Source organism: Delphinapterus leucas, unplaced genomic scaffold (assembly GCF_059928025.1).
Source record: "Delphinapterus leucas isolate spDelLeu-1000000601 "Yukka" unplaced genomic scaffold, BTC_Dleu_Yukka2 spDelLeu_asBTCV2_sq80, whole genome shotgun sequence".
NCBI lineage: Eukaryota > Metazoa > Chordata > Mammalia > Artiodactyla > Monodontidae > Delphinapterus > Delphinapterus leucas.
The window spans coordinates 934165-941313 of record NW_028322289.1 but is presented as its reverse complement, the minus strand read 5'-3'; the positions used below and the strand labels follow the sequence as shown (position 1 = coordinate 941313).

At 47.9% G+C, this 7149-nt stretch overlaps 1 pseudogene; it reads left to right on the top strand.

Annotated features, from left to right (window-relative positions):
- Positions 1–893: 893 nt before the first annotated feature.
- Positions 894–4695, top strand: LOC149743795 (metabotropic glycine receptor pseudogene; annotated as a pseudogene).
- The last annotated feature ends 2454 nt before the right edge of the window (positions 4696–7149 follow it).

Sequence of the window (7149 nt, the reverse complement as noted above, 5' to 3'; positions counted from 1 at the left end):
TCTTTCTCTCTCTCTATAAGAATCTCCCTGCCCCCATACCATGCACTCTTTGTAACTTTACAGCGTTTATTTCTTCATGGCACTGATCACAATATGTAATTTTAAAATTTATTTGTTTGCTTTTTTATTGTTTCTCTCTCTATACACTTGACTGTGAGGTCCATGTGTCCATCATGCAGGTGTCTGCCCGAGTACTAAGCATGATGCCTGATACACAGCAGAGGCTAAGCCAACATTTGTTGAATGAATATGTCTGTGAGTTGCTGTGGAATTTTGTAGTCTGCTTAGAGGGGTATGAGTATGTGTTATATCTTGGTCCCCTATGATAACTTCTTTTGGATGATCTCCTTCAGTGACAGACACTAACATAGACGTAGGGTTGTCTATCTACTCAGTTAGTTTCCTTGACTCCAGATCTATTAAATGGACAGGCCTCCTAGACCATTTGGACCATGGTACCTTATCGTGAGTAAACCTAGGTTTTCTAGATCATTCTAGACCACGATGTACTATCTTCCAGAGCTTGTATTCTATGGTAGCCTCTGGTCACAGGTGGTTATTGAGCACTTGAAATGTAGCTAGTATGAAGTTCCATATGCTGTGAGTGTAAAATACACATTGGATTCTGAGGATTTAGTATAAAAATGTAGAATATCTCAGTAATACCTGTCATACTGTTTACTTATTGAATAACATTTTGGGTCTATTGGGCTAAATAAAATATATTATTACATTTAATTTCACTTTTTTTCTTTTTACTCTTAAAAAGTGCTACTGGAACATTTGAGATTATATATGTGGATCACATTTGTGACTCACATTATATTTCTATTGGGCAGTGTTGTTCTAGACCTAACTAGTTCACCTCTGTTGTTTGGCAGTGTGGGCTGAAGGTGATCCCCTGAAGGGAATGCCCAAATTGCAAGAGCCTCTCATAGCCTGCTCCATTCTTGTTAGCTGTGCACTAGGGGAAGAACTGGCACTCCAGGAGAGTGGCTCAGGTGTCATTTCAGTACTCCCTCAGTGTCAAATCACGAGGCCCACATACAGTTTGCATCCCGAGACACAGAAACTTCAAATATATTGTTAGTGTCCATATATCTTGCTTAAAATAATGATAGGACCAGAACCCAGATCCTTCAATTATGCTAAGTCATTGAATTACTTATAGAAGGACTGACTAATAAAATTATATCTTCCTTTTAAAATGCAATACTAGAAAATTTTAAAGGATTGTTAATTAGTTATACAGGTTTTCTTTAAAAAAATCAATTAATGATGAAATTACACCAGTCTTTAGACAACTAAATAGAAAATCATATTGTATACTCTGATAAATTAAACAAACAGAAACTCCTATTATTGCCACGTGTGCTATAGTAGAGGATTAAACTGGGATGACCTTTATTTGGCAAAAGCATATACACTGCAAAGCAAAATTTAAACAAGTCAGATATGAACATGAACTCTACTTGTAAATAAACACAAATCTAATAACCATTCTTTGCAAAGCTATAAAAACTCCCTTGGAGACCATACACTGCAGTTTGGAAAACTGGTTGCTATGTCTTATTCCAAAAGCCCTCACCACTGACACATCAGGCAGACTTCTCTTCTTAGGTAAGGAGATGGATTCCTAAATAATTAGCTTCATCATCATTATCTTCTGGTTCATTCATTAGTTTAGCAAATATTTAGTGGGAACCAACTATGTGCCAGGCATCTGTGTGTTCTAGGTGCTCAAGATGCTACAGTGACCAATGCAGACAAACTTTTGCTCTTTGGAGCTTAAATTTTTGTGCTTAGGTATTTTCTCAACAGGAAGAATAAAATGAAAGGATAAAGCAAATCTAAGCAGTGCTACCTTAGAATGCCACAGGTAACTTTTTTTTTTTTTTTAAGTTGGGAATCGAAATGAATTTGAGACTTTCTATCCTGTGTCTTTCTTGGGGAATTTGAAAGTGGAGGTGCATATGGAAGGTGGAGGTGCATAAAACCATACCTATCCAAAGTACTAATTAGTATTTTCAGAATGAAAATGTCAGAAGACCCTTTAAAGCTTCAAATAAAACCATTAGACTGTGTTAAGGGATTTTCCAATCATTCTGGGGGGTCTTGGCATACTTATTCAGTTCTTCTTTCTTCTGCTGGGACATCCCAACCTATAGTTAACCAGATGTCTTAGTTCTTACATCCATTAATTCTAGGAACTCCCAGTCAGAATGGCTTCCCTTCCCGCCCAACAGACTCATTCTCATTCTCTCACAGTCCGAGTCCTGCCCCGGCACATATTCTCTCCCTTCCACATATTCACTTGCTTACACTTCCACAGGTTCCCCTTCATCCCTTTCAAGCAGAGAGGCTCCTTTAATATGGCATTTTCCCCTTAAAGTTCAGCCGGTAGATGTCTCCATTACTCCCTTATAGCGAAGACCTCGGCAAGTAGGGTTTAATCATTTCTTTAACCGACAACAAGGAAGAAGATTTGATAATTTGCCCAAAATGAGCAGATGCTCGGGAGGACACGTCTCCATCCTACGTCCCTTCCCTCCGATTTAAGCCACAAATGAAAACTACTTTCTCCCTCTTTACCAGGCAAAAGGAAAGGCTGATTTAACTAAGCATGCAAGATGCCAACACCCTCCTCCTCGGTACATCCAAGTTTCCTTCGCTCTGAGCCACCACAAGTCTGCTTCTCCCTTCACTCCGCCCACCCCACCTCTCACCCCCTCAGGTTCCCGAGTCATCAGGGAACGCGAGCGGGTGAAAGGACTCAGCGAAGCTGCATTCCGCGCCACCGCCTCCTCCTGCGCCTCGGGTTCAGCACTGGACAGCTCCCGCACCAGCCCAACAAACGGCAGTCGGCTGATTGACAGAGGAGCCGGCCAAACAGGGCACAAGACGACTTGAAGCCGCCCTACCAGGGTTTGGTTGCGGCCAAGCCGCCTCTTTAAACCGGCTTTCCTCCCGAGAGCAGGGAGAGGCAGGAGTGTGGTTTGTGGCCAAACTTAAAGACTCCAATTAACCAGCTGCCTAGCCCTCGTGGTTCCGGAAAGACAAACGCCTTAAAAGAAACCCTAGCTGCTACGCTCGCGGTGCGGGTCTGGGCGCGCGCGCTCCGCGCCTCGGGGCGAAGCGGACGAGGAGGAGCCTGAGCCGGGAGGCGGGAACGACCTGCCACGGGCGAGACGATGGAGCAGTGTCTTTGGCGGCCGCGGCGGCGGCGGCAGCAGCAGCAGCAGCAGCAGCAGCAGCAGCAGCTCCTGAACACACCTCAATGAGAGCGGCGGTGGAAGCTGCTAAGCAGAAAGACGTAAGCAGGCCAACTATAGCTGCCGGCGGCGAGAGGGGATGTAAGGTGCCGGGCTCCAGGCTGCGAGGTGCGCAATCCCGAGCAGACCCATGGTGGAGCAGGAGCAGCCGGCGTTGCCACAGGTGATCTGATCTCCTGCGACGGTAGCTCAGTCAGCCGCGCGTATGTCAGAACATCCCTACTTTAAAGTCCTTTTGGACTGGGTGCCAGCTGAAAAGGGGGAAGACTCCTAGAAAAAGTCTTAGTGCTGATAGATTGACGGCCAAAATTTAAAAAGTGACTCCCTCCGTTACCTCCTCTCCTTGCTGCGAGGCAGATGGGAGCCATGGCTAACCCCTTACTCTGCTGCCTCCTGCTCGTTCACCTGGGATTGGGAGCTGCCGGCGCCAGCCGCGACCCTCCAAGTCGGACGGATTCCTCTCGATAGAAGGCCCTGAGGGCGAAGCAGCACGCCCAGCAGCCGGCTCGAGCCTCTGCCTCGGACCCCTCGGCTCCCTGGAGCCGCTCCACCGACGGCACCATCTTGGCGCAGAAAATCGCCGAGGAGGTGCCCATGGACGTGGCCTCTTACCTCTACACCGGGGACTCCCACCAGCTGAAGCGAGCCAACTGCTCCAGCCGCTACGAGTTGGCGGGCCTGCCGGGGAAGTCGCCTGCCCTAGCCAGCTCCCATTCCTCCTTGCACGGGGCGCTGGACACGCTGACACACGCCACCAACTTCCTCAACATGATGCTGTAGAGCAATAAGTCGCGGGAGCAGAACTCGCAGGACGACCTGGAGTGGTACCGGGCACTGGTGCGGAGCCTCCTGGAGGGTGAGCCCAGCATCTCCCGGGCGGCCATCACCTTCAGCACCGAGTCGCTGTCCGCCCCAGCCCCGCAGGTCTTCCTCCAGGCCACGCGCGAGGAGAGTCGCATCCTGCTCCAGGACCTGTCCTCCTCAGCACACCACCTGGCCAACGCCACGCTGGAGACCGAGTGGTTCCGCGGCCTCCGGCGCAAGTGGAGGACTCACTTGCACCGCCGCGGCTCCAATCAGGGGCCCCGGGGCCTGGGCCACAGCTGGCGGCGCAGGGACGGTCTTAGCGGGGACAAGAGCCACGTCAAGTGGTCTCCGCCTTACCTGGAGTGCGAGAACGGCAGTTACAAGCCCGGGTGGTTGGTCACTCTCTCCGCTGCTTTCTACGGGTTGCAGCCTAACCTGGTCCCGGAATTCAGGTAGGGAGGGAAAAAAGATCAAAGCAAAGCCTTCCTTCCGGGTTCATGGGTAGGTGCGCGTGTGGGGAAGGAACACTGTGGCTGTGACATTTAGGCCTCCCACCTTCAAAGCAGAGACCCAGGCTGAGGGACACCCCACGCAGGCGCAAGTGCTTAGGGACAAGAAGTGCACTGCATTTGTCAGCTTCAGACACTCAGCAAAAGCTTTTCTCTCAAATCAGTTCCCCTGCAAGGGGCAAGGGACGGGAGCTCTTGGTAGAGCTGAGAGATGCCCTATGTTTCTCTCTAGCCCTTGGGAGAGCAGGGAGGGGAGTTCCCGGTCAGGGGTGATGCACTGCACCCTGGCAAGCTCAGGGCATGCCAGCCAGGCACAGAGTGGCGTGCCAACTCACAAGAGTAGGAAAGGGAGTGGGAAGAAAAGAGTTCGTTATTCCCGCTACTTCGGGATAGCCTCTACCTACTTCCTCCTACGTGTGTAGTTTGAGGCGCCAGTCTGTTGTTAGTCAGTTACCAGAGCGCCTAATGAAAACGCTGCAATCCCCTGGGCAGTTCTGTCCCTTCAGCAGTGAGTCAGTCCCAGCAGCACAGCTGTCTCTAGGATCCATACTTTGCCGTTTGACAGGTGCGCTCCTTCTACTTGTCTCCCTCCTTCCCTCAACCCATCTCCCATTCCTTGGTCCCCTCTTTCTCCTGTTTTCTGTGTTAGGCACACCTAGGGGTTCTCTGGCCCTTCACATACACACACTTTATAAATGAACCTGGTTGAGTCATCCTAGGGAGGGAGGGATCAGTTCTCACTGAATGCACTCAGGGAGCTCAGAGAAAATTTAGTAACAGTTCTGTATTTCCTGCCTCACGGTGTAGCATTTGTGGGAAGATGAGAATTTGCAGATTAGCAGGTGGTAACTTGTGCCCTGGGACGTGCCTGATTTTTGGGGTGAGGGACTTTTAGAAGTAGCCCTGTTGAGTGAACATGAGGAACAGAAAGGAAAGAGTGGAAACTCCACAGAAGGCCTGGGAGAAGGCCACAGATTGACTGGTATCCTCCCCAATTCCCAATGGGAAGAAGGTCTTGGGGGTTGAGGTTGCTTCTGTACTTTTTGGGAAACTGGGCAAAAGTGAGAAACCTGTGTGTGTTTTAATGCCCTTTTGGTACAACAAGGACAGGATGATGACCTGGTGAAAGTTACCAGGGGGAGTACTGGGTGGGCAAATGGGAGGAGTCAGAAAGCTTATATGTCTTGGCACTGTTATTTACTGCTGAATGACCTCGAGAAAGTTGCTTAATCTCTCTGGGCCTCAACAACTTACCTATCAAGTAAGGGAGTTGAACTAGATGGTCTCTAGGGAGCCATCCAGTTATAAAACTCTGTGGCTTTTAATGCTGGCAACACTTGAGAAGGTATAAATGAAAAGTAACCTCCTTTCTCTAATTCTGTATGACCATATTAAATGTTTTTTGTGTGTGTCTATCTCTTTAAAGGATCTTGTCTTAAACCAGCGTAACTCTTTCCTACTTTAAGGATAATCTTACTTCCTCCTGACTTCTGTAGGATCCTATTAGTAAAAGCTGAGCCCAGCTTTGAGTCTTTGCTATATTATTTGCTCAGAAAAGATCTGCAGATGCCATTCACTGCTAGAAAATTGCTTTTGGCCTTCGCATAAGCCTTTTCAGGGAGTCCCAGGGCCCAGGACTGAAAGATCAGTTGATCAATCGATCGATTGATCTATCCATTCATCCAGCTTACTAACGTGTATTGATACTTTATGTTAGGCTCTGTGCTAACTGCTTTGCATGTATTATCTTGATTAAGCCTCACGACAAACCTGAGTTAGGTTTTATTAGTTTCCCCGTTTTACAGAAAAGGAACCTGAAGCACAGAGAGATTAAGCTTCTTTCCTAAGATCACGCAGCAGTTAAGCAGCAGAGTCGGGATTTGAGCTCGACTCACACTTTTAACCACTATGCTAAACTCTGTCTCATGAAGGTGTCCTAAGAATGCTGCATGTATTGCAGCTGCTGCATAAAAATATATGTATTTTCAAGGGTCAGATGTGAGACTGGGGATGAGAACCATTCATTTTCAGAAGTATTTCTCATAAGGCTCAGAAACCACAGGTCACCTACATGAACTCAGGCCTTCCGCAGGCCAAGATAAAAGGCTGAGACACCAGGGGTCATGTTGTGTAGGCTCACACGACCCGATCTAATTTTTGGACTATGTTCAGAAAATAGATTGTTTCCTCTGGCTGAGTCTCTTTAAGTGCCTTCCTAGTCATCGATGGTGTTCTTTAGCCAAGGCACGAAGCCAGGCCATTTAGTGTGTGGCTCTCTACAGAATCTGGCTCCTCCTAGCAGCACGCATGAAGAGCAGAATAAGTGCTCTCCTGTGAGTACTTTTGCCCCATGTCCCAAGCTCCTCAAGTACTGTATTGAGGATTCGCACAGATGTTAATTATAGGAACTGGAAGAAATCTTAGATCAGATGGTTCTTCCTGTTTCATAAAGAAACAGATAAGAAAGGTGAAGTGACTTGTCCAAGAATCACATATCGAGCTTTTAACAACAGCAGAAATAGGATCCAGGCCTTCTGCCTCTGGTTCACACTATGCCATAT